Genomic DNA, 25,117 nt, shown 5'->3' on the forward strand with positions numbered 1-25,117 from the left:
AAAGGTTCCTCACTCGAACCCCTATCTTCCGGGTCTCACCAGTTGTCTTGCTGCGCAGGAAGGCCTTTCCCTCGCTGAAAACAACATCATACCCCTTGTCTTCTAACATCGCGACTGAGATAAGATTCTTCCTCAATCTTGGAACATGCATGACTTCCTTCAATACGAAGGGTTTACCAGACTCCCTCTTAAAGGAAATGGTACCGATACCGGTCGCACTATATCTACCATCATCGCCCATCTCGATGTGCACTCCAAGATCTTTGTCCTCCATATCAGAGAACAAATCTCTATCTCCCGTCATGGGAAAAGATGCACCACTGTCCAAGAACCACACTAATCCCATCACACTTGAAACCAAGCATGCGATCAATGAAAAATCAAGCTCAAACTGAGAAGCTAAGGCCTCTCCCCCTGCAGATCCAGCAGCTTGCTTGTTCTTCTTCTTCTGCGGACAATTTGTGGCATAGTGTCCGTGCTGGTGACAGTGAAAACACTTCACCTTGGACATGTCCTGCTTCTTGCCTTTCGCATCGGAATGAGAAGCTTTCTCGTTCTTCCCCTTCTTTGCTTTGGCAGCCAAAGCACAATTCTCTTCATCAGATACCTTTGATGAAGATCCATTCTCACCTTTATTGTTACTGAGTTTATCCTTGAGCGCCAGGTCGCTCTTGCTTTGGAATAACATTTCCAATCCGTTGAAAGACATTTCAACAACACTGCTTCAAATTCGATTTTCCACCAACTTCAAACTCAACCGCCTCCGATCTAAAATTCGTGAGAACACAATATTTCTCGTACAAAGATTGACTGTATGGGCATTCACTGGATATCTCACCTTCCAAATGAAGGATGAATCCAGAGGCTACCTGGCCTGATTACAGACTCTACCTAAAGAAATAGAATGTAAACACTTCCTGAATAGTAGATATGATGATCAACAGCTCCGATACCATGTAGAAACTTTTTCTACAATTATCTAGCTTTGATACCATGTAGAACTTCTTCTACAAATCAACTCACTCCAATACCATGTAGAAATTTTGAATAATTTAACACATATTCAACAGAGATTATCCTGATCATGTACTATTGCGGAATACATACACAATACATAAGCTCCTCTACGTTGATCATCAATATAGCAACATCAATAACAATAAAACATCAAGAGCATTCACACATTAACACAGTATGTATCCCAGGGAAAGCATCTCGCTAAAAACCCCAACTATCTGTATATTAATGATTGAGTCATGTAACATTACATAGCATAATACTTCTCACAAGTATCTCCACCTCTGTTACACACAATACAGCTCAGATCTGATCTCCAAATCTCTTCCACTGCTTGCCTGCCTCCACTGCTCAAGAACTGATGAGAATGGCTCACCAAACTCATTTTTCACCTACAAAATAGTCACTCACACTTCGTTGGATGTGAGCACAAGCTATAATGTGGGAAAATACGTGAGCAAACTCATTGGCATACTCAATCCCTTTATTGTGCAAGATCTGGTGCACAACTATAGTCACAACTGATAGCAATCTGATTCTCTACCACCTGTCCCTGTTGAACTGAACATGCACTGACATGCAACTGAGTTAACTGATGTATTCATTAGTTGTATTATGAGTTAATAACTTGTGAATTAATTAATAACTAATTCACCCAACTCATCTCTAGTCTATTTTCCAGTTAGACTAAATACAACCAGTTTAACAAAGCTAAACTGAACACAACTCCATCAACTCCACCAAACTCAACTGATTGAGTTCTAACTGAAGTCATGCATGCAACAACTCAACTGACTCATAAGAAAAGCATATTTTCTTCTGACAGCTGCATGTGCCACCTCTGTAGCTCAAACTGAAGTGCTCCAAGAGAATAAGATTAAGTTTATAGTCCAAATATTATTGTGAGATAATAATATTTGACTTTTCTATTTTTGACAGCCAGTCTAAAAATAGACTTTGATCACTCACACTTTCATCAAAAATAGAAGTCCATCTATTTTTTCCCAACTTGATCAATCATCCATAAACAACAACCTGCAATCCATAGACATGATCCATATGTCTAAAAATAGACATAGTCTAAAAATAGACCTGCGCCGAAAATAGCTTGCGGGCCCACTTAGTGAAGGTGACTCTTTTCACTAAGCTCCATCATCTTGTTGCAATCTCAACACTTTCTCCCTGCTTGTCTTGAGAGTTGTTTCTTTCATGCCCGATTTCTTGTGATTTAGAGTTTTCTTGAGAGTATTCTTCTTTGATGATAGTGTAGTGTTTTTTTTGTGCTCCTTCCCACCATGTAGATCTGTGGTGATTTTTTCTAGTAGAATTTTTTTGGGAGGCTTTTGGGCAATCATTCGCTGGGTGGCTTGTCTCAAAGCAGGATCGACATCTGAAGATGACACTTTCATAATCGAGTTTCTGGTTCCACACATGGTCTTTACTTGTTAGATGTATTTTAGTTGGGAATCTGGCGCTGAAGTCCATATCCACACAGATGCGTGCATAGGTGGTTCTAGCATATTCCTCTATTTCTTGGCACCTGCAGTAAAATTTCCCAATTGCATTTCCAATGGCTTTTAGCGAAGAGAAATTCTAGAGATGCAAGGGTAGGTTTGGCAATCTCACCCAAACTGGTGCTGAGGTTATGACTGTTGTTGAGGGATCGAATGATGGGTTCCATGGCTTCATGAATAGGCCTGATTTTTCCCAAAACCAAGGGCCGGAATCTAAAATACATTGTCTTCTTTCAGGGTTTTCAAAATCTACTATAAAGAAACCCCTAGCATAGGGGTATATATTAATTGCATCAGGAATTAGAGGCTTCCATACCTCCGATATCCAATGTGGAGAGCTGTCAGCCGCAGCCAAAACCCATTGAATCAGCAGATTATGGCACTTTCAGAAAACTTCAAAGCCTCATCAAGTGAGGCCTGGACCACCTGGATAGTGGGAGTTGGGGCTTCATTGAGGATATGGGCAGGAGCTTGCCCCCAGAGGTAGACGGAACTGAGCCAGTAGCTATTTTCGCGATGCTGGGAGCCATCTGGAGAATGCTCTCCTGCTGAGTATAAAAGATTGCTGAATAGAAGTGAAAAGCCACATATCTATAAAGAAGAGTTGTAGATCTATAAACCGCAAAAGGCCCAATGAATGAGAAGAGAAGTGAAGAGCCACAGATTTATATCACGACTTGGTTACGAGCCGTAGATCTATGGCAGCCACAAAAAATTGAAGAAGAGCCACAGATCTGGAATTCTTTCACAAGAGCAGCAGGGAATTCTGAATTATACAACTGATACACCTTGAATGTTTGTGGAACTGGCACAACAGACTCGAACCACCAGAGAGATCAGATACAGATCAGATACAAAACACTGCAGATGTATATTATTTCCACCACTGAGATCGCAGAGCTATTTTATTTCCACCGCAGAGATATCAGATTTAAGTTGTTGGACTCCGCAAAGATATAATGCTAGAGGCCGCAAAGATAAAAAAGCTTCGCCAGCAAATTCGAAACACTATGATAAAAATTGCAATCCTAACGTACAATTATGTAAAATTAAAACATTGAAATAATGTTCTTCAGATTTGGTCGATCAACCGCAGAGATAAAAAAAAACACATATTCTATTGTAGATTGGTCAAGCAAATCGCAGGAGGCCACACAACTTTAAAAGAACTTCTACCGCAGCTACGAACCACTACAGAGAATTCGGTCGATCAAATTGCAGAGATAAAGGAAAAATTCGACCGCAGATACGAACCACAGCAGATGAAAACCATTCTACTGCAGGTCTGGAACCACAGCAGATCTGGAACCATAGAAAAATTCTACCGCAGACCTGGAACCACAGAAGATCTGGAACCATTTTCAACTTTCACGAGAAGGGAGCATGCGTCTTCTATCACTCATGTTCCAATATACCTTTCCAAAAGGGTTTCTATTGACGACACTTATGTAATGATGGGAACGAAATAGAGAAAGAATTTGTATAATCTTTCACAGGAGTAGTAGGGGAAAGTTATTTGTGATTTTTTTAGGTGGTGATGTTTTCCCACCTTCATTAATGTTGAATATGTAATTTCAACGCAGACGTATATCGCCAGAAACCATTCACCAAACCCGCTTGAGATTTCTCGGACCACTTTCCGGCAAAGATATTTTTCGTATATTTGAGCCCGATACAATATGGTGCAGACGCGTGGCTCTCCCCATACGTAAGCAAGTCTGACAATCTCGGGTGCTATCATTCAGTCATGTAATGCCTCCCGATATCTCCGTCCACCGTCCGATTTACTTCATCAACCTCCGCCGTCGATTGCTCCAAGATGCATACGAACCTGCATCGAATTAAAAATCATGTGTGAAGTAAAAGTCAAGTTTCGTTGACCGCAGACTGTGTTGTTAATATGTTTAATAAATTGTCATAGGAGTAGGTAAACATTTAAGTCTTTCTTATTTACGGCACGTAATATTAAACTTGTTTTGTTAACACATAAAAATATATGTTTTGTGTATGCGTTGACTTTGTATGGTATTGTATTTTGCACACGGGAGGAGATGAAACAAGGTGTTCGTGGCAGCAAAAAAGAAACCAGAGGATGTATGCATAGCAGTGCACAAGATATGCATCTTTGTATTTTGTAATGTTTTGTTTTTTGTGGTGTTGACTTTTTGTAATGGAACGGTGAAAACGCACTGCAGTGCGAAGGTGAAATGAGAACAGAGCTTGTAACATTTTATGTGCTGGAGGTTTTGTAATACGCATGAGCGTATAATGAAATTGTTTTACAGCAGTAAACTTATGTAAATTTTTATGCTACAGCAGTAAATGTAAAAGCTCCTTTTACAGCAGTAAAAGTGTATGAAGATTTTACACAGCAGTGTAAAAATCATTTTGTATTTTGTTTTGGTGAAAGTTCTTGTGTAAATCCCTCTGAGAAAGAGGAAGAAAATAGTATCAGGCCTTTTATGAATTAATACAAGTTTGTTATGGGTGTGAAAAATCTCTGTTCTCATAAATTTTCTTTTTAAAGCTTCCCTGTGCAAAAAGATCCTGGAGTAAAGGAAACAGAGCACTGTCTCTGTGTGTTGAGTTTTACTTTTTATGTGTTTTTGGGATTTTATCAGAAAAATCCCCAACAGTGGTATCAGAGCAGGCTTAGGCTCTTTGAAGGTGACAAAGAAGCTGAAGGGAGGAGTCTTTTGTTGCAGCAGTAGATCTTCTCCAGCAGAGTGAAGGCTCAGTCAAGAAAATACTCAGGTATTTCACAAAGCTTCTTTTTGTGTTGCTGAAGAAGCAGTCAGTTGTTTTAAAATACACAGTCAAGAAATTGAAGCATAGTTGAGGCTGCAAGAATGGCTGGCACAAGCACCAGTAATAGCATGGGTATGCAGCTCCCATTATTTGATGGTAAAAACTATGACTATTGGGCAATAACAATGAAAGCCTTGTTTGCTTCCCAAGACTTATGGGAAATAGTTGAGGAAGGTTTTGAACAACCAGCAGATGAAAATGAGTTTAATGCATTAACTCAAGGAGAGAAGGATCTATTAAAGAGCTACAAGAAGAAGGATTCAAAAGCCCTTTTCTTCTTGTATCAAGCAGTGCATGGAAGTGTGTTTCCAAGGTTAGCAGCAGCTAAGACATCCAATGAAGCATGGCAAACCCTCAAGACAGCCTATCAAGGCATGGAGAGAGTGAAGACAGCAAAACTGCAATTGCTGAGGAAGGATTTTGAGAATCTGAACATGAAGGAGTCAGACAACATTGACTCATTCTTCACACATGTGATTGGATTGGTCACACAGATAAGAACTCATGGAGAAACCATTGAAGATAGGAGGATTGTGGAGAAAATATTGAGGGTCTTACCCTCAAAGTTTGATGCGATTGTCACCACCATTGAAGAGACAAAGGATCTCTCAAACTTTTCAGTTGATGAGCTACATGCATCACTGATAACACATGAGCATAGGTTGAGTAGAAATGAAAACTCATCTCTAGAGCAAGCCTTCAAGACCCAGATGTCCTTTGGAAGAGGAAGAGGTCAAGGCAGAGGAAACAAAAGAGGAAGAGGCAGAAGCCAGAACAGAGGTGGAAGGAACATCCCAGCAAATGCTCAAGGAAGAGGCAGCAATCCAAATCAGGACCAAGGCCAAGGTAGCAGCCAACAAAGAGGACAACATCATGCACAAGGACAAAGGTATGAAAAATCCAATGTCCAATGCTATTATTGTAAAAAATATGGGCATTATGCCAGTGAATGTAGGAAGAAGCAACATGATATGAACAATAGATCAAATGCAAATGTCACTAGAGAAAACATCAGCCAAAATAATGTGTTGTTAGCCTGTAACATGGCTTAAACAAACAGTGAAGACATATGGTTTTTAGACTCAGGTTGCAGCAACCATATGATAGGAAACATAGCCTTCTTTTCTGCTCTAGATCAGAATGTGAAATCAGAAGTTACACTTGGAACTGATAACAAAATCTCTGTTATGGGAAAAGGGGAGGTAAAAATATTTACAAAGCAAGGAGAAAGGAAAACCATAGCAGATGTCTACTATGTCCCTGGAATGAGATGTAACCTCTTGAGTATTGGACAGCTTGTCCATAAGGGGTACAATGTTTTCTTTAAAAATGATGTATGCACCATCATGGATATAGCACCCAGCAAAAAACAGGATGTTCCCTCTCAGGATCAGGGCAGATTTGAAAAACAAAAATGTAATTGCAGCAGTTACCCAAGAGGCTTTCCAAAGCGTGCCAAAGGATGAAAATTGGTTGTGGCACTTGAGATTTGGTCATATCAATTTTGGAGGTCTAAACTTGTTGAGCAGAAAAGGAATGGTAAGAGGATTACCATTGATAGAGAAACCGGACAGCTTTTGTGAAGGCTGCATATTGGGGAAACAACATAGAGAAAGTTTTCCATCATGTAAAAGCATAAGGGCCAAGGCACCCTTAGAGATCATCCACTCAGATTTATGTGGACCAATGCAAGCTCCATCATTAGCAGGCAGCCAATATTTCCTAACATTCATTGATGACTTTACAAGAAAAACTTGGGTATATTTCCTTAAAAACAAAAGTGAAGTGTTTGAGAAATTCCAAAATTTCAAAGCACTTGTGGAGAACCAAAGCGGGCTGCATATAAAAGTTTTGAGAACTGATAGAGGAGGTGAGTATATCTCCAAGGAATTCCTAAGATTTTGTAGAGAAAATGGTATACATAAACAGTTTACAGCAAGGTACACCCCACAGCAAAATGGAGTTGCTGAAAGGAAGAACAGGACCATCATGGATATGGCGAGGAGCATGTTGAAGGCAAAGCATTTGCCAAATGATTATTGGGCTGAAGCTGTAAATTGTGCAGTGTATATTTTGAACAGGTGTCCTACAAAAGCAGTGTTGAACAAAGTGCCGGAAGAAGCGTGGAGTGGAAGAAAGCAAGGAGTCACCCACATGAGAGTTTTTGGATGTGTGGCCTATGCACACATACCAGATCAGCTAAGGAGGAAGTTGGACAGCAAAGGGGAGAAATTTCTTTTCATTGGATATAGTGAGGAATCCAAAGCTTACAGGTTGTATATTCCATCCACCAAGAAGTTTTTTGTCAACAGAGATGTTCAATTCATTAAAGAGGAAGCTTGGGATGGAAGCATAGAGAAAACAGTGAATGTTAATAACTGTTTGTCTCATGATGAAGATGAAGAGGAAGTGGCTGAAATGCATCCCCAAACAGCAGCGCCAACACAAGGACAGCAAGGGACACCATTGAGGATAAATGAGAGTGCTTCTCCAAGCACACCACAAGGAGAAAATTCAAGTGCATCTTCAAGCACTTGCACACCAAGTGAAAGAGGTAAGAAATTTAGAAATCTAAGTGACATTTATGATGAAGGAATGAATTCCTTATTTGCCTTGTATTGTCATGTTGATGATCCTATTCATTTCGAGGATGCAATTAAAGATAGGAAATGTATAGAAGCTATGGATGAAGAGATGGATGCCATAGAGAGAAACAAAACATGGGACTTGGTTGAGCTACCAAAAGGCAAAGAAGTCATTGGAGTAAAATGGGTTTACAAGACCAAGAGCAATGCTGAAGGCAAGATAGAAAGGCACAAGGCAAGGCTGGTTGTCAAGGGGTACAAGCAGCAGTATGGGAGAGATTATGAGGAGACTTTCGCACCGGTTGCAAGAATGGAAACCGTGAGAGCAGTGTTGTCCATAGCAGCACAAAACAAATGGAAAGTCTACCAAATGGACGTGAAGTCAGCATTCCTAAATGGAGTGTTAAAAGAAGAGGTGTACATTGAACAGCCTCTCGGCTATGAGAAGAAAGGTGAAGAGCACAAAGTGTGCAAATTGAAGAAGGCTCTTTATGGGCTGAAGCAAGCGCCAAGAGCATGGTACAGCAGGATAGATTCATATCTATTGGATAATGAATTCGACAAGTGTGAAGGAGAACCCACCGTCTACATCAAAGAAAAGGATGGTAAAATTTTAATTGTTGTCTTATATGTTGATGATGTTATTTTCACAGGTAATGATGATCAGCTCATTGAGAATTTTAAATCAGTCATGAAGGAAGAATTTGAAATGACTGACATGGGTTTCTTGAGATACTTCTTAGGCATAGAAGTAGATCAAAATGAAAAAGGAATTTTTATCTCACAAGCAAGATATGTAAATCAAGTATTGAGCAGATTTAACATGCAAGAATGCAAGGCAGCGATCACTCCCACAGTAATGGGATTAAAACTCAGCAGAGAGGACAGCAGCAAGGATTTTGATCCTAGTTTGTACAAGAGTATTGTTGGCAGCCTTATGTATTTAACAACTACTAGGCCTGACTTTATGTATGTTGTTAGTTTAATTTCCAGATTCATGGAGAGGCCAAAGGAGGCACATTGGCAGGCAGCAAAAAGAATTTTGAGGTATGTCAAAGGTACCAAAATGTTTGGCATATTATATAGTGTCTCAGAAAGTTCAGATTTAATTGGATACACTGATAGTGATTGGGCTGGAAGTGTAGATGATCGGAAAAGCACTTCCGGTTATGTTTTTCATATGGGTTCAGGAGCCATTTCATGGGCTTCTAAGAAGTAGTCCATTGTAGCATTGTCTACAGCAGAGGCTGAATATGTGGCAACTACAGCAGCAGCATGTCAAGCAGTGTGGATGAGAAGAATGTTGAGAAGCTTAGGCCAAGAGCAGGCAAAAGCGACAGTGATTTTTTGTGACAATAGCTCAGCTATTGCATTGTCAAAGAATTCAGTGTTTCATAAGAGAACGAAACACATTGATACAAGGTTTCACTACATCAGAGAATTGGTGAACAATGGAGAAATTGTCTTAGAACATTGCAGGACTCAAGAACAGGTAGCAGACATCTTGACAAAGCCTTTGGATCAGAAAAGCTTTGAATTTTTGAGAAAGTGTCTGGGTATGACCGAATGCCCAGCAGTTGAAATTAAAGGGGAGTGTTGAATATGTAATTTCAACGCAGACGTATATCGCCAGAAACCGTTCACCAAACCCGCCTGAGATTTCTCGGACCACTTTCCGGCAAAGATATTTTCCGTATATTTGAGCCCGATACAATATGGTGCAGACGCGTGGCTCTCCCCATACGTAAGCAAGTCTGACAATCTCGGGTGCTATCGTTCAGTCATGTAATGCCTCCCGATATCTCCGTCCACCGTCCGATTTACTTCATCAACCTCCGCCGTCGATTGCTCCAAGATGCATACGAACCTGCATCGAATTAAAAATCATGCGTGAAGTAAAAGTCAAGTTTCGTTGACCGCAGACTGTGTTGTTAATATGTTTAATAAATTGTCATAGGAGTAGGTAAACATTTAAGTCTTTCTTATTTACGGCACGTAATATTAAACTTGTTTTGTTAACACATAAAAATATATGTTTTGTGTATGCGTTGACTTGGTATGGTATTGTATTTTGCACACGGGAGGAGATGAAACAAGGTGTTCGTGGCAGCGAAAAAGAAACCAGAGGATGTATGCACAGCAGTGCACAAGATATGCATCTTTGTATTTTGTAATGTTTTGTTTTTGTGGTGTTGACTTTTTGTAATGGAACGGTGAAAACGCACTGCAGTGCGAAGGTGAAATGAGAACAAAGCTTGTAATGTTTTATGTGTTGGAGGTTTTGTAATACGCATGAGCGTATAATGAAATTGTTTTACAGCAGTAAACTTATGTAAATTTTTATGCTACAGCAGTAAATGTAAAAGCTCCTTTTACAGCAGTAAAAGTGTATGAAGATTTTACACAGCAGTGTAAAAATCATTTTGTAAAAGAGAGACAGAGTATTTTGTTTTGGTGAAAGTTCTTGTGTAAATCCCTCTGAGAAAGAGGAAGAAAATAGTATCAGGCCTTTTATGAATTAATACAAGTTTATTATGGGTGTGAAAAATCTCTGTTCTCAGAAATTTTCTTTTTAAAGCTTCCCTGTGCAAAAAGATCCTGGAGTAAAGGAAACAGAGCACTGTCTCTGTGTGTTGAGTTTTAGTTTTTATGTGTTTTTGAGATTTTATCAGAAAAATCCACAACAATTAATCCTATTAATGATCTGCTAAGACTCATTATGTTTTTACTTTCAAGGGACCAATGTTTTATCATATATCTACTTGAATTGAAAAAAACAATAACAAGGCTCTTAATATAAATGGGAAAAGGTAATTTTAATGTAAAAATACATAAAGTTCTTAAACATATAAAATTAACAAAGCATTAAAGAAGTGAATTCACTAATAACTAGTCCTTACAAATTGATTACCGTAGTATTGCTTTTTAGGACCGGAATATCATAGTGCGGTCATTTCTATCAGTACCACCATGACCATTATTATCTGGAATCTACATTTCTTGGGGACAATATGGATTTATTATTGTCATATGCATCACAACGTCAAATGGCATGGACCCACACATTTTGCAATGATCCTGACAAAGAAATACCAAAACATGCAACAATGCACTACACAAGGATCATAAGGGGAGTTCTACACAAAGTGCACAAAGATATAAAAACATTTAGTAATAGCATTAAAATTTTATGCATAGCATCTCACATGAAAGAATAATATAGTGGTAGTAAATATAACCAATGAGAACGTCCCTTGCAAGGAAGAAGCAAGAAATGAAAGCAATGTCATTTTCATAGAATGCATAGTTATCAAGTACAAAATAGTAAATCATTTCCATCCATTTTGAACGATTAAATTTCTATTTATTCCAATTTTCAGTTACAAGACATCTACGGTGACTAGAATAAAAAATGGAAATAAGGAAACTTGGGAGAGGCATTACTATCGTTTTAGCAATGTTAATTATATTATTCAAGATGCTTATAGCCAATAATAAAAAATTATAGTGACAATATGATTGTATATTTTTTATCTTAAGCTGAAATTTCCTATATAACTCTTGTCCCAAGAGACTTATGTCAATGACACACATCCACCGTGAAAAACAATAAACTTTCTCCAATCAAGAAAGCTACACGAGGATTTACACTATGGAATCATGTAGTTGCTACTGTTAAATCCATGCCACCTTAAATGAAGATTACATGGAAAGTACAAGGTGTTTAATCCCTTATGTTTTCTACATTCTTCCCAAAGAAAATGAATGGACAGAACAAGCCACAGCAACCTAAAATAAAAACCACAACATTTCATTTAGTTTATTAAATGGGAGATATTTTAATGAAAATTTATCAACATTATATGATAAAAAAAGAGATATTTCTAGAACAAGCCCCATGTCTAGAAACTAGGCATAAAGATTGGACTTACTTTAATCACATCTTGAAGGTGTGGTTTATCAGTCACGGAAAAACATGAAGATAAGACCAAAAGGTTAGAAGAAACATTTCCAACATGGAATGCAAGAGTTCTTTCAAATGTAGGAATAATATTAGGATGATAATTTCATGAGTTTCAAAAATGGAGAAAATATTGTTTGTACAAAAATTAAAATGAGAGCGTTGTTTTCTTTCATTTCTCATCAGAAATATCCTAGTGATTGGTAAAGTTCACTAAAGATGTGGAAGGGCTAGGAATTGATTTCATAAAAAAAAATATTGGTATAGCGTCAGTGAACGATGAAGGTGAATTTGTTTCTTCAAGAGAGATAATTACAAGGTATAAATATCTCAAAGAAACAATTGAATGAATGAAATATCAACATTCTTGAGATTTAACACACTTGTTCTACATTCTACACAACTATTCTTAAAGTCGACAAATTCAATAATGGGGAATAACTTTAACAATGACACACTTTGGCAACAGAATTCATCAAGAAGCACCTTTGCTTTGTCTTATTCAAGCTTATATCATATTTAATTCAATTTTCAATTTAAATTAAGCGAGAAAGAAAAAAACAATCATATGGAATTTGTTTCGCTATGAAAACTTTCCCCAAACATCCCCAAGCACTCTACAAAGCCTATATATCTTACTATAAAGACATACAATAAAGAAAATAAAAATTAACTATTCATACATATTATAAATAATTGTAAGGACATGAAATTTAAATATTTTCACATCCTTCAAATATCAAAATGTCCTCGGTTTTGAGCGTTGTGTATTCTCATTTTTGGGAGCAATAAAAGGAGACAGGAAATCAATAAAAGGAAATATTTTAGTGACCTACACTCAGTTAGAATTATAAGAGAAGTGTGCTTGGGATTTAGTCTTTGGATTAATCACATAAGGTAAAGGATTTTGGTTTTGGTTTTGGGCTTACTAATTTCCTTGTATTGGTGGAGTTTAAGATTCTTACAATAGTTAAACTGAATAGAAAGATTTGGCTTTACGATGTACTATATATATACATAACCTTCATAGTGTCCAATATTTCAAAATGAAAATTATAATATGTAATTAATGTTTGGATAAATGTAAAGCTAACTTATTTAGAAGACAAGCCTATCTCCCCTCTTGTTTTCAAACCTATAAAAAGAAAATAGTAAACCTTGGCATGAGCCAACCATGTTACTATAAAAATGTCATATGTCCTTCATAAACTTCCACGTGAAATTGGAATGTAAAAATGTGATGCAAAAACTCATTTATAACAAAATTGTTTGTAGCATGAATCCAATGCCATGAGATAACAACTTTGTGAAAACTTCTGATCAACAACCTGATTCACCAACCTTTCATTTTAGAAGGAAATACTATCGAATCTTGTGTATCTAATATATTATGTTTTCCATTAGCTGTTTTCTAAAAACAAGCAACCAATGGATAACAAGGGCACACATAAAGATCAAAATAACTACTCTAGACTTGTTTTGCAAGTTAAAAATGGAATAGTATTCACATCTACTAGGGTACATAAACGTTTAATTGCAAATATCATCCAAAAATCAAATAACCCCATTCAAAAATCTTGCTTGTTCATTGCAAATTGGGATTTGTGTTTTTAAATGTGAACATGTAATCCAATCCTAAATTGAAATTTGTATTCTCAAAAGCCCATTTTTATTATAGTTTGTAACTCTCATATATTTTTTATTTTTAGTTTTTTTTTTAATAAATGAAATTTTGCAAATACGCAAGAGGTATATGATTTTAACATCTAACCAATGTAACTGCACATCGCATCGCATCAGATTCATCGTATCTATCTTAACCTAATTTCCTCATTATAACTTACTTCTTTATTTAAGAATTTGAGGATGTTTAGCCTTTAGGTATCATTCATTAGAGACAACAAAAAACATAATTGTTTATTATCTCTAGGGTTCCAATTGAATAAGAACTAAAACATAAAATGGACAAGGATTTCTCTAACTTGAAATATGTTTACCTTAGTGAAACCATTTGAGTTGTAGAATTTCAACAGTGAGATAAAAGACCAAAAAATGAATGGAAGAAAGATTGTTGTTTGGCTTGAAAATTCAAGAAAGTTGGTGTGTGCTACTTTTACTAGATCAATGTTGCGACAAATAAAAACATACCAAAGAATTAAAAAGAAGAAGAAAAAGATCCAATATTGAACTAAAATAGGAACTTGTATTGAAATCTTATATTTCTCTATTCCACATGGTGACTCAAAATAGCAAAAAATAAAATAGAAAAAATACCTGAAAGGAATGATAAATTAAACAATATTAAAAGCACATCGACAAAAGTAAACCAAATATTCACCAACCAGATTAGGCTTATAAAAGTCATAAACATGTTCCATATGTGTTCCCCTATCTCTGTACTCAATTACAATTGGGGCATTAGGCCCTATCAACATTGCAATAACGAATGTTACTCCATTAGATTGTGCTATCCCTTCAAAATATACCTTAAGAAAATATAATGCCAATATTCTAATATAATAAGAAATGCTTCTAGTACAATCCTAAAGAACAACTAAAGCATAACATGATTATAAAAAAATCACATTCAATGTAGATATGAGTAAATTTCTATTAAAACTTAAAACCGAAGCATTAAGATAAATATTAGTAAGATAAAATCATAATGTATATAAAACATACTTCTTGTTACATCAAATTTAGAATTTATTTCTCAATATAAAATTAGGATGCATTCATTGCATAAGTTATGGGTTTTCTCTAGAAGATTGATTAAGAAAAATGCAATCACTCATACCAAGTTAGACTAGCTATATTGTTGAAAGGTCAATTCTATAGGCTAGTTTCATAGTCTAGTGAACTGAGATTCAATATTCTAATAAATAATAATTAGTTGAGTATCAAAATGTAAATAAATGTTTAAACAATCATATTTATATGCACATAATCACATTAGAACCTCATCTATAATCTATTTGAGACATAAGGTCCACCTGCAACTTTTTTAGAATATAAAAGTAAATAATTTGAATATGCTTATGGGCTATGATTTGATGCACACGAACTTGAACATAAACCAGAATCAAAGAAAAAATGATGGCATAAAACCATTAGATATTCCTAATGAACCTTCAATACTCAGATGGTGATAAAATTGTTTTATATAGGCTTTTGTAAATATAGCATTGGACAAAGAACACTAACCTCTTCCAGAAAATCCATAGCTAACAAAAAAGCAACAGAAGGAATGATGACGGGGGAATATTTTTTTAAATATTTTTAAATTTATTAATCCTATAGATGGAATGTAAATGGTTGAGATGACCCATGGTTTCCATTATTCCAAATTTTATTGTAATAGTATGTGATTCTCCAGAATAATGGAAAATTTTACGAAGTAAAAGTAGCATCTCCATTCAAAAGCTTTAAGCTAGATCAATAAGAAGATTGTTCTGGAGAACCTAAAAGAATGTTGGAACAATTTGTCCAAAATGATAATTTTTTATCATTTTATAAGAAAGATTGTAAGCAACCAACAATGTTTAATTAGGTGAAACTATAAATTATATTGATAACAAATGTATCGATAAGCGGGGTATTCTATATATTAGGATAAACACCTTAAGTAACAACTCAGACAACCAGATCAAAGATAACAATGTGAGTATTTTTACATGGCTAAAATCCCCTGAGAGGGAAATAGTCCACAACCCTAGCCAATGTGGCCACTTGAGGTAATTTAATTAATGCAAAAAAAAATATTTTACATAAGATAGTTCTCACAATCAATTATCAACCATGACCCTCAATGTCCTTTAAATAAAGATCGTGGATCAATCAGGTGTTAAGACATTATTATTGAGGAGAATATGAATTGTTGGATCACTCTATGTCTATAACATATTGTGACCATCATATTACAATGCAACGAACGTAAAATAAATAAACACACTTTTATCTAATAGACACACTAGACCAAGTTGAACTTAACTTAACTAACCCCTAAGTGTACAAACTCTAAAGGATATTCCAAACTCTAAAGGATATTCCAAAGCCACAAGACTTCTTGTCTTGCATTAAGCATTGCTTAGTACTCTACTTCTGTTGAAGAAATAACAACAACCTATTTCATTTTACAAGCCCAAGCGATAATTCCAAAACGAAGACTGCAAACATGACATGTAGTAGAATTTTGATCATTAGGGTTTCCAAACCAATCTAAATCAATGAAACCAATAAACAGAGACTCCCCTGAACAATAATGTATCCCAAAATAAACTATAACCTAAATATATCAAAGTATTTTATTTATTTATTTCCAATATTTCATGTGATGTTTGCACATACTCGGAAACAAGACCAACAACAAAGGGAATATTAGGATGGGTATTAGTCAAATATAATAGGCAACCAACTAAATGACAATACAAAGTAGCATCAACTTTGAGTGTAGTGAAGGTGATAGTAAGTTTGAATTCAGAATGAAAGGGACAATGAGTTGGTTTACAGTATTCCATGTGAAAATGGTGTAGAAGGTAACATATACACTTACATTGGGAAACAAAAATTCCTTCCTTGGTTTGTAATACTTGGAGGCTAAGGAAAGAATCAAACTAGTTGAAGTGTGTCATTTCAAAATTATTCTTAAGACTTGAATTCACATGGATTAAAAGTTTAGCATCACTACCAATGAGGATAATGTCATCAACATAAAAAAAAAAAAAAAAAAAAAGATTATGAGATGGCTTCATACTTTCTTAGCGTAGACATTGGGGTCAAAATGACATCTAGAGAAGCCAGCGTTAAGAAAATGTTATCCATTTTTTCATACCAAACACAAGAAGCTTGTTTAAGACCATAGAGAGATTTCTTAAGGAAAAAAATAAGATTGGAGTCACTTTGAACATGCCCACGAGATTGTTCCATGTATATTTCTTCTTGTAGATCCTCATGCAAGGGGGTGAATTTAACGCCCATCTGATGAACCTCCCATTTATGTGAGACAACAAGGGATAAAACAAGGTGAATGGAATTCACTTTGGTGACAGTGGAAATGGTTTCATTGTAATAAATTCCTTCACCTTGAGAGAATCTTTTAGCAGCTAATCAGGTCTTGTGTATTTCAACACTTTAATATGATGCAAACTTAATTATATATACCCATTTATATCCGAAATGTTTTCTTCTTTTTGGAAGAGGTACAAGTTCCCAAGTATCATTCGTTATTAAGGAATGATATTCTTCATTGGTTATTGTTTCCCAATCTAGATGTCCTGAAGCTTTTGGAAATGTTTCAATATCATGAGCGTTTGAAACTTGAGCCAAAAGAGAGGACAATCATCAAAACCATGAATGAATGTGAAATTGATTTGTAGGACCATCAAAAGGGTCACCAGTTGCTTCATGTGTTGAACAAACCATTTAGGAAGTTGTCGTGTTAGTGTATGTTCATGTTGAATGGACTCATCTGAATGTGAGTAGACAGATGTAGATTTTCATCCTCAGTGTCATCATTTGAATAAGAAACTAGAATAGGAAGATAAGGTGGCACAAATTTCAAATATGGATCGTAGGCCAAAGAGAGAACAACCATGAAATCAGGCTCGGAGGCCAAGAGACTTTCATCAAATTTAACATATCTTCTAATGATTATTTCATTGGAGTGAGCTTGAAGAATTATATAACCTTTTTCATATTCAAAATATCCAACAAAAATACACTTCTTACTTTGGGCTATAAAGCTTTCCTTTTTTCGTCAAGAATGTGAGTCGTTACCACACTACCAAAGATACATAAGCGAATTACATCTGATTTAATGTTATTGCATGCTTCTTCCAATGTTATATTACATAAAGCCTTTGTGGGATTGCAATTTACTATATAATTTTCATAGTTGATTTCTTCCACACTCCAATAATGAAGACTTAATCCCTTATACTGAATCACACAAATAGCCATTTCCTTTAATGTACAATTCTTTCTTTCAACAACACCATTTTTTTGTGGTGGATAAGCAATAGTAAGTTTCAATTGGATTCCCTGTGTAGTGCATTAAGGTGTGAATTTATTGTTTACATATTCACCTCCATTATCTGTTCTTAGACTTTGTTGAATAGTAAGTTTCATTTGAATTCCCTATGTAGTGTAGTAAGGTGTGAATTTATTGTTTGCATATTCACCTCCATTATCTGTTCTTAAACATTGTAATTGATATCTACATTGCTTTTCTAAAAGGGCCTTATATGCTAAGAACAAGTCAAAATGTTTTCTCTCAAGTTCTAAGAAATAAACCCAAGAGCATTTCGGTAAGCCATTAATAAAGGTTAAGAAGTACTTGAACCCAAATAAGGAAGGAGAAGAAATTGGACCACATAAATCACAGTGACCAAGCCGCAAAGGGGCTGAGGCATGCCAAGAGGCATGTTTGTCAAAAAATTCCTCATAATGTTTTCCTAGAAAATAATCAACACAGGCAACATATTTGAAAGAAATGAGAGGAAGACTAATCACCATATTTTGATTACATAATTGTTGTAGCGAATGACATTTTAAATGACCAAATAGCTCATGCCAAAGTTTTCTCAACTTATCACTATGAATAATAAAAATTGAGGGAATAGATGATGACCGAAAGTTTTCAAACTTGTACAACCAATTGCTATTATCAATTATTCCAGTGGAAAAGGCATGGTTAGGAACTTTTAGTCCTTAATCACAACTTGGTAAAGTGAAAAATCTATTGCTTTACCTTCATCTAAATCAATGATCTAATATATTAATAGAAGGTTGCAAGAAATACTTGGAACACATAATGCAACATTCAAATGAACATCATCTAGTTGAATTGTTCCACACCATACAAAACTAAGAGATCTATCATCACCAACAAATATTTTTTTGGTGTTACAAGAATTAAGATTAGAAAAAATGGCTTAGTTATGATCCTTGTGGATTAAAAATGATATGAACCCAATAATTACAATCCACTTCATGGGGGGGCTCTTCTTTCACAAATAATACAATGAACAAGACAATATTTGATAATCCTAAGACTAGGTCTCCTTAGTGTGTGTTTGTGTGTGTGTAAGAGACAAATGATACAATTATAGATAAATGAGACCATGAGGGGTTCTAGCATACATAACAATATAACAATAGAAATGTAATCACTCAATATCTAAGGCTTAATAAGGGTTTTTTGGTTAACATGGGGCTTATGTTGGGATCAACATGCCCCTCTCCTTCAAAGAAGCGTTTTCCTCAATACTTGACTATTTGTGGGTGTTTTTGTAGGAAACACTCATATTCCCATGTCACTTCTTCCACTGGTAGGTTATTCCATTTGATAAGGTGCTTAGTAATTTCTCGATTTCTAAGCCATATGGTAAGATGCTCCATAATCAATAAGTCATTCATCAGAAGAAAAAATAGAGGTTGCATTTAAGGAGAAACCGGAAGAAGAAATTGCATGCCCATGAGAAGAAGAATTGATGTTGTACTTCTTCATTGATGCTTCCAAGGCCTTAATTTCTTTAAAACATTTCGACTCTAGATGACCATATTTCCTACAATAGTTGGAATGTATGTTAGTTTTCTTACTCTTTGATTTTGGTCCTTTGTCTCCATTAGGAATAGAGGTTCATTGACAGGGTTTGAGACCCTTATTTTACTCTTTTTTGCAAGAGTGTAGATTTTTTGGATGTTTGGTTTGATGTTTCTATTGGAATACTAAAGTCTTGTTAGATTTACATGTAGTGCTCATTGTTACAATATGTAAGAAATTTCTTGTTTCGTAATCAGAGAATCGCAAAAAGATTCAAGAGAAAGATTTTTGTAGGTAACCCCCAAAGCATCTCTAGTGGCATAAAATACAAACTACTATCCAAAGTACTATACAAGTGTACTCTTGCTCGTTAATTTCATTATTGGCATTCTCTCTTTTTTGTTACATGCTTTCAACCATGCTCATTTAGCAGTTTCCGTTACCATTTAATCAATCCCCTATAACATGACTTTGTGCCGTAAACATGAGCATATGAAATTTACTATATCTCCGAAAAATCGGGAATCAAATGGATAGGGAAGTCAATCAAATCTGTAAAGTTCAAATACTTTACATTTTATTAATAATTTACCTGGTCAATTATATTTGGACAATGTTGATGATTCAAATTATATTAGTACAATTCTATTTACTAGTATAATTATGTTATTAAATATAATTGATATAGATAGATTTTTTTTAAAAATTAATGATTTTAATATAACAATTTGTTTTATATATTTACATAATATCCTTTTCTATTTTCGAAAATAAAAGTGTATTCACATAATATCATTTATTTAAATAAGCAAATAATAATTGCATGATAAATAGAAAACGAATTTACATGTGTATAACATAAATTATACACATTGATCTGCTAAAGATAGAAGATTTTCCAAAAATTTATCTGTGATAATATGGATCTTTGAGTGCTATTTAAGCGGGATGTAAGAGAGGAAAAAGATAATTTACGAGTCAAGCTTGCGTTAGGTTCGGCGAGGTCAGCAATAGTAGTTTAGATGTAGTCTGCACCTTGATGTGGAGCAGATAAAGTTTATGTCTATCGGATTGAATATTTGCCCGCATAATCTTCTCCTACTTAGGTTGTAATTTTTAGTGTTTTTGTACGTATGGAATTTCGGGGTTGCGTTTGAACTGGCAAAATCTGTGATGGTTTTGGGTGTCCAAGCGTCTATGATAAGTCCACCGAAATATCTGTTCAAGATATTTTGGGATTCTAGTCAACTCCAGCATCACAAGACCACACCATGTTTCAAGCGATTTATCGATCCATATTTCAATTTTGATTATCTTGGTTTCCCGCCGCATTTGTACGTTGGAATTCATCTACGCCTTGAAGCAATCAGATCATTTTATTTGTTGCAAGGGCACTGTGGCCAGTGGGCACCCTTGTTCGGTAACATCTAATGGACAAAAAAGGATCGCAAGGTTCGCATTCCAGGACAGATGAAACCATGCACCCTTCGACTTCAGATGAATCAATAGAAGAGCCAGATAGCACTTCGCAGATTCACGTGCTGGCCGTGGATGACAGCATTACAGATCGAAAAGATATTGAAGAACTCATGTTACAAAGGTAGTATTGTACTAATTAAGACTGTGAAAGAACATTATTGGTTTCTTTGATTTCTGCTGCGTTTTATTCATTAAAGGTATTTCAGTGATTTGCAAACTTATTAGTCCCCGCCTACGTCAGCGCATGGACTATAGCGATCACCGACTATAGTGATCGGTAGATCGTTGAATTCATATTAATTTGGGTGGAATAACGGTCTTTGTTGGGTGGTCATATTGTTTCAAGAAAATTTAACCAAAATTTTGAAATGAGTAGATCGTTGAATTCATATTAATTTGGGGTAAATAACTGTCTTATTATCTTTTTCATGAAATTTTAACCAAAGTTTTGAAATGGAACTCTTATGGGAGACATCACATTCATCCAAGAAACATTATAAATGTTATTTTACCCAAATTTTTTAATCCAACAAAAAACAAAGTTTTCAATCCATAACATTTCCAAGGTTTTTCGCTCCTCCACCCAAATTTATGTATTTAAGGTTGAAATTTATGTATCCAAAGTTTTTCCCTGTCGCTTCCGATTGCCCCTATGTATTCAATATTTGTCTACCATTTTCCACTACAGTTTTACCCTTACCCTTATGCTGCATGTCCTTGCGATACTGCATGCTACCACATACCGCCACTGCCACTATTATTTTCCTGGTGCCACATGTTCTTGGTGCCCCACATGCAGCCACTACCATGTTCCCTCATGCCGCAAGTCCAGTTCTCCACATTTAAGTCTAGTTCTTCACATATTCTGGGTCAACCGCCTCCCTACGACCTTTTTCTTTGATTTAAGCCCAATACAAAGAAAATTTTCACTTTTCCCTATGTAGGTGCCTAAGGTGCAATTCAAAAGTGTCTTATCAGCCAGAGGCATACAGTGAATGGTCAGCTTTTCCCGCAAGATCCCCGTCCCAGAGGTGTGGGATATAGCATAGTTACCAAATTCGAATTCGATTGGATACGGAAAAAATTCGATTGATTAAAATTCAATACGGCAAAAATTCGAATATATAGAACTTATAAATTCTTTATATTTTTAAATTTTAAGAAAAAAAATTATATTTTTTAGGATTAAATTATTTTCCTTCAATTATTTATAAATTGAAACAATTAGAAATATTATACTTGTATATAATATTATATAAATTAGTTTTTGGAAAAACAAATACACCCAAAAATATTATTTTCTTAAAAATATCATTTTCAAAAAAATGGCAACCTCAAATCAAAGATAAAAAATAACGTGAATATTGATTAATAACTTAAAAACTAAATATCTAATTAGCTCTTTTAGTGAATCCTATTAGAAAGCACATTGTAGAGGAATTATTAATGTTGTAAATTCTGTTGCTCCGGTTAAAGGCTGCAAATCCTATGTTTTTGCCATCTGTTCCCTCTACTGATTGTGGGCGTGTCGAGTCGGCATTTCCTACTCTCCCTTATCCATAATTCTGACTCCATCCACGTCAGTTTGGTCAGAAATAGAAACTAATTACATTCTGCATCGATCGAATCGAACTTAATCGTATTTTTCACCGAACCGGATCGAATTGCCGAATATTCGAATTTTTCAGCCTGATTCGGCCGAATTTGGTAACTATGGGATATAGTAGAATTTCTTTTCTATTAACCGTTTGTGATTTAATGGACGATGCAGAAGTTTTGATGGACGCTACCCCTGCCCATAGCAGGGAGAATAGTCGTGTTGTGACTGGGGTCATTTATCAGTTTGCACTTTGCTCAAGTCAAGTAGGTTGAGGACTGCCATGTAGGGTAGGTGTTGTGGTGGTGGGGCGGTGGTGGCTAGGCCATACTTGAAGTTGATGTTTTTTGTGAAATGGATCTGTGTGCAGCAAGGATAGAAGTGCTTATAAATGATGCTCTAAAGACAGAAGCAGGGGAGCGCAGTTGTGCACCACATCCATCTTGTGGCACTGGAAGGGAGGAACTCCTCTTTTAGATTGAAGGTAGGCCTTGCAGCCTAAGGGAACACAATTGTGGTGGTGGGTTCATAATTGTGGCCAAACCATATTTGAGATACAACAGGTTGGGTGATGCTAGTACAAAGTGAAAAATTATACTAACAGATGCAAAAAATCCACAAAAATGAAAGATTATGAATGCAGAAGTCTTACGGGAGATGCTTTGTGAGTTTACCAAAATAAAGCATAAATACCTATCCTAGACTTTCTACTTTCTATAACGCATTTAGCATAATCTTACATCTAAGTTGATGTATTAATTTGGAATGAGTGAATACATCACAGGCATACCTTAACCCTATGGTCTTAAATTTTATTGTTTGAGATGTACAAGCTACAACTACATCGATGATCTTAGGAGGCCCATGGTTTCCCACCTTATAAACTTCCAAATTGGAAGTATCTATGCTTTGACCCTAATATCATTTGCACACAAACTACACTTCGGTCTACATCAACAGCCTCTCTAGAAGATAACTAAACATAGCAACCCACCATCGAATGTCACAAGAACAACCCTCTGCAACTTGGCGACTGCAAACCAAAAAGGTCCAGCGCCTTGCCTAAATATGAAGTAAAACATTACGAGCAGCAAGACAGTTGTTCCTGGCCTTGAGCTGTAACATGAGCCCTTTGAAACTCAAACCATATATAAAGTGAGTTGTAACATGAGCCTTTTGAAACTCAAACTAGATATAAAATTATGATTTAGATCATATTCTTAGCTGCTGAAGAGAAGTGAGCCATTTTATATAGCAAAAAGACACGAAATGAGGAGCCCCTGTCCTAACCTTTAAACTAGATGAAACACGCATGAAGCTCTGACAGATTTGGTTAGTTATAAAAAAATGTTCTTCCTTTGCGAGTATCAGGCTTCCCCATCTATACTTGTTTTATTATTATATATGCTATATCATGTATATCTACATATATAACAAGTTGATGTTGTATCTCAATCATGGTTGGTTATCAGGTTCGCCATACTTGAAAATGAACCTCAATTTCATCGTGCTTAAGTATGAGATTGAAAATGGCCCTGAGGTTGAATTTGTGTGTAAGTTTGAGCCTGCCATTTGGAATGAGAGAAATTGTGCATCTCAGAATGAAATGAAGGCCAGAGTCTTAGAATTGAAGGCCAAAGGACTAAGTTTGATGTTTGGAATGAGAGAAATTGTGCATCAGAGAATGAAATGAAGGCCAAAGGGCCAATTCTAGGAGACCTCCTGAACGTGGAATTGACTTATAGCTTGCAGGGCACACAAAAGTAGCTTTGACAGGGCACACAAATTAGATTTAGAAGCATACAGGGCACACAAATTATAGTTAGAGAATTAGTGTGTCATAGAACTTGAGGGAGATCCATGTTGGAAATATTAATCCCAACTACCGCGCTAAACACTTCGACAACAACCATACTTGTCAGAATTATTTTTGCACGTTGCGATTTTGTTTGCAAGCAAAAGGACTAAAGTCTGAGAAGTATATTGATGACCATTCCGCAACACAACAGAGACTTTAATGCACTTAATGAATTTTGGTAAATAGGTATGGCTAAACATTTACTCCGTAACTGTTACCCACACTCCACAACACCTGCAAATTCAAAAAACCACTTATTATGTAAAATTTCCCATGTTGTATATTAATGTTTTCCCTGTCATGAATTAATGAATAAAATGTATGTCTTCGATAAATATGAATGTAAGAGTCATTTGCAAGGTTGAACGAGAGAGAGGGTGAAAGTCTGAGAGAAAAAGAGAAAATAGTGGAGTGAATTTTGGTGGGCATGTGAAAACAACATTTACTGTGTTTTACTGTGTGTTACTCCACAACCCTGGTGAAGTGTAAATCATAGTAAGATCTTTCTTTTTTTGATTGGAGCAGCAGCCTCCAATTTATCATGCGAATCTATTTTCCTATGTTCCTATGTTTTGAAATATAATAAAAAATATGTTATGTTGCGATGCGGTCCTAAACTTTCACAAGTAGATTTACCGCAACTATTTTGATTTTACTTTTTTTTTTCTTCTGTTGTGAGTTCTATGTTTTAATTAAGCCTCTTTGTAGTTGCTTTTAATTAAGCCTCTTTGTAGTTGCGATTTCCTTGCTGCAAC

This window comes from Pinus tabuliformis, chromosome J, assembly GCF_031772625.1.
Source record: "Pinus tabuliformis cultivar Carrire ecotype Pingquan chromosome J, CPIR1, whole genome shotgun sequence".
NCBI classification, from domain to species: Eukaryota; Viridiplantae; Streptophyta; class Pinopsida; order Pinales; family Pinaceae; genus Pinus; species Pinus tabuliformis.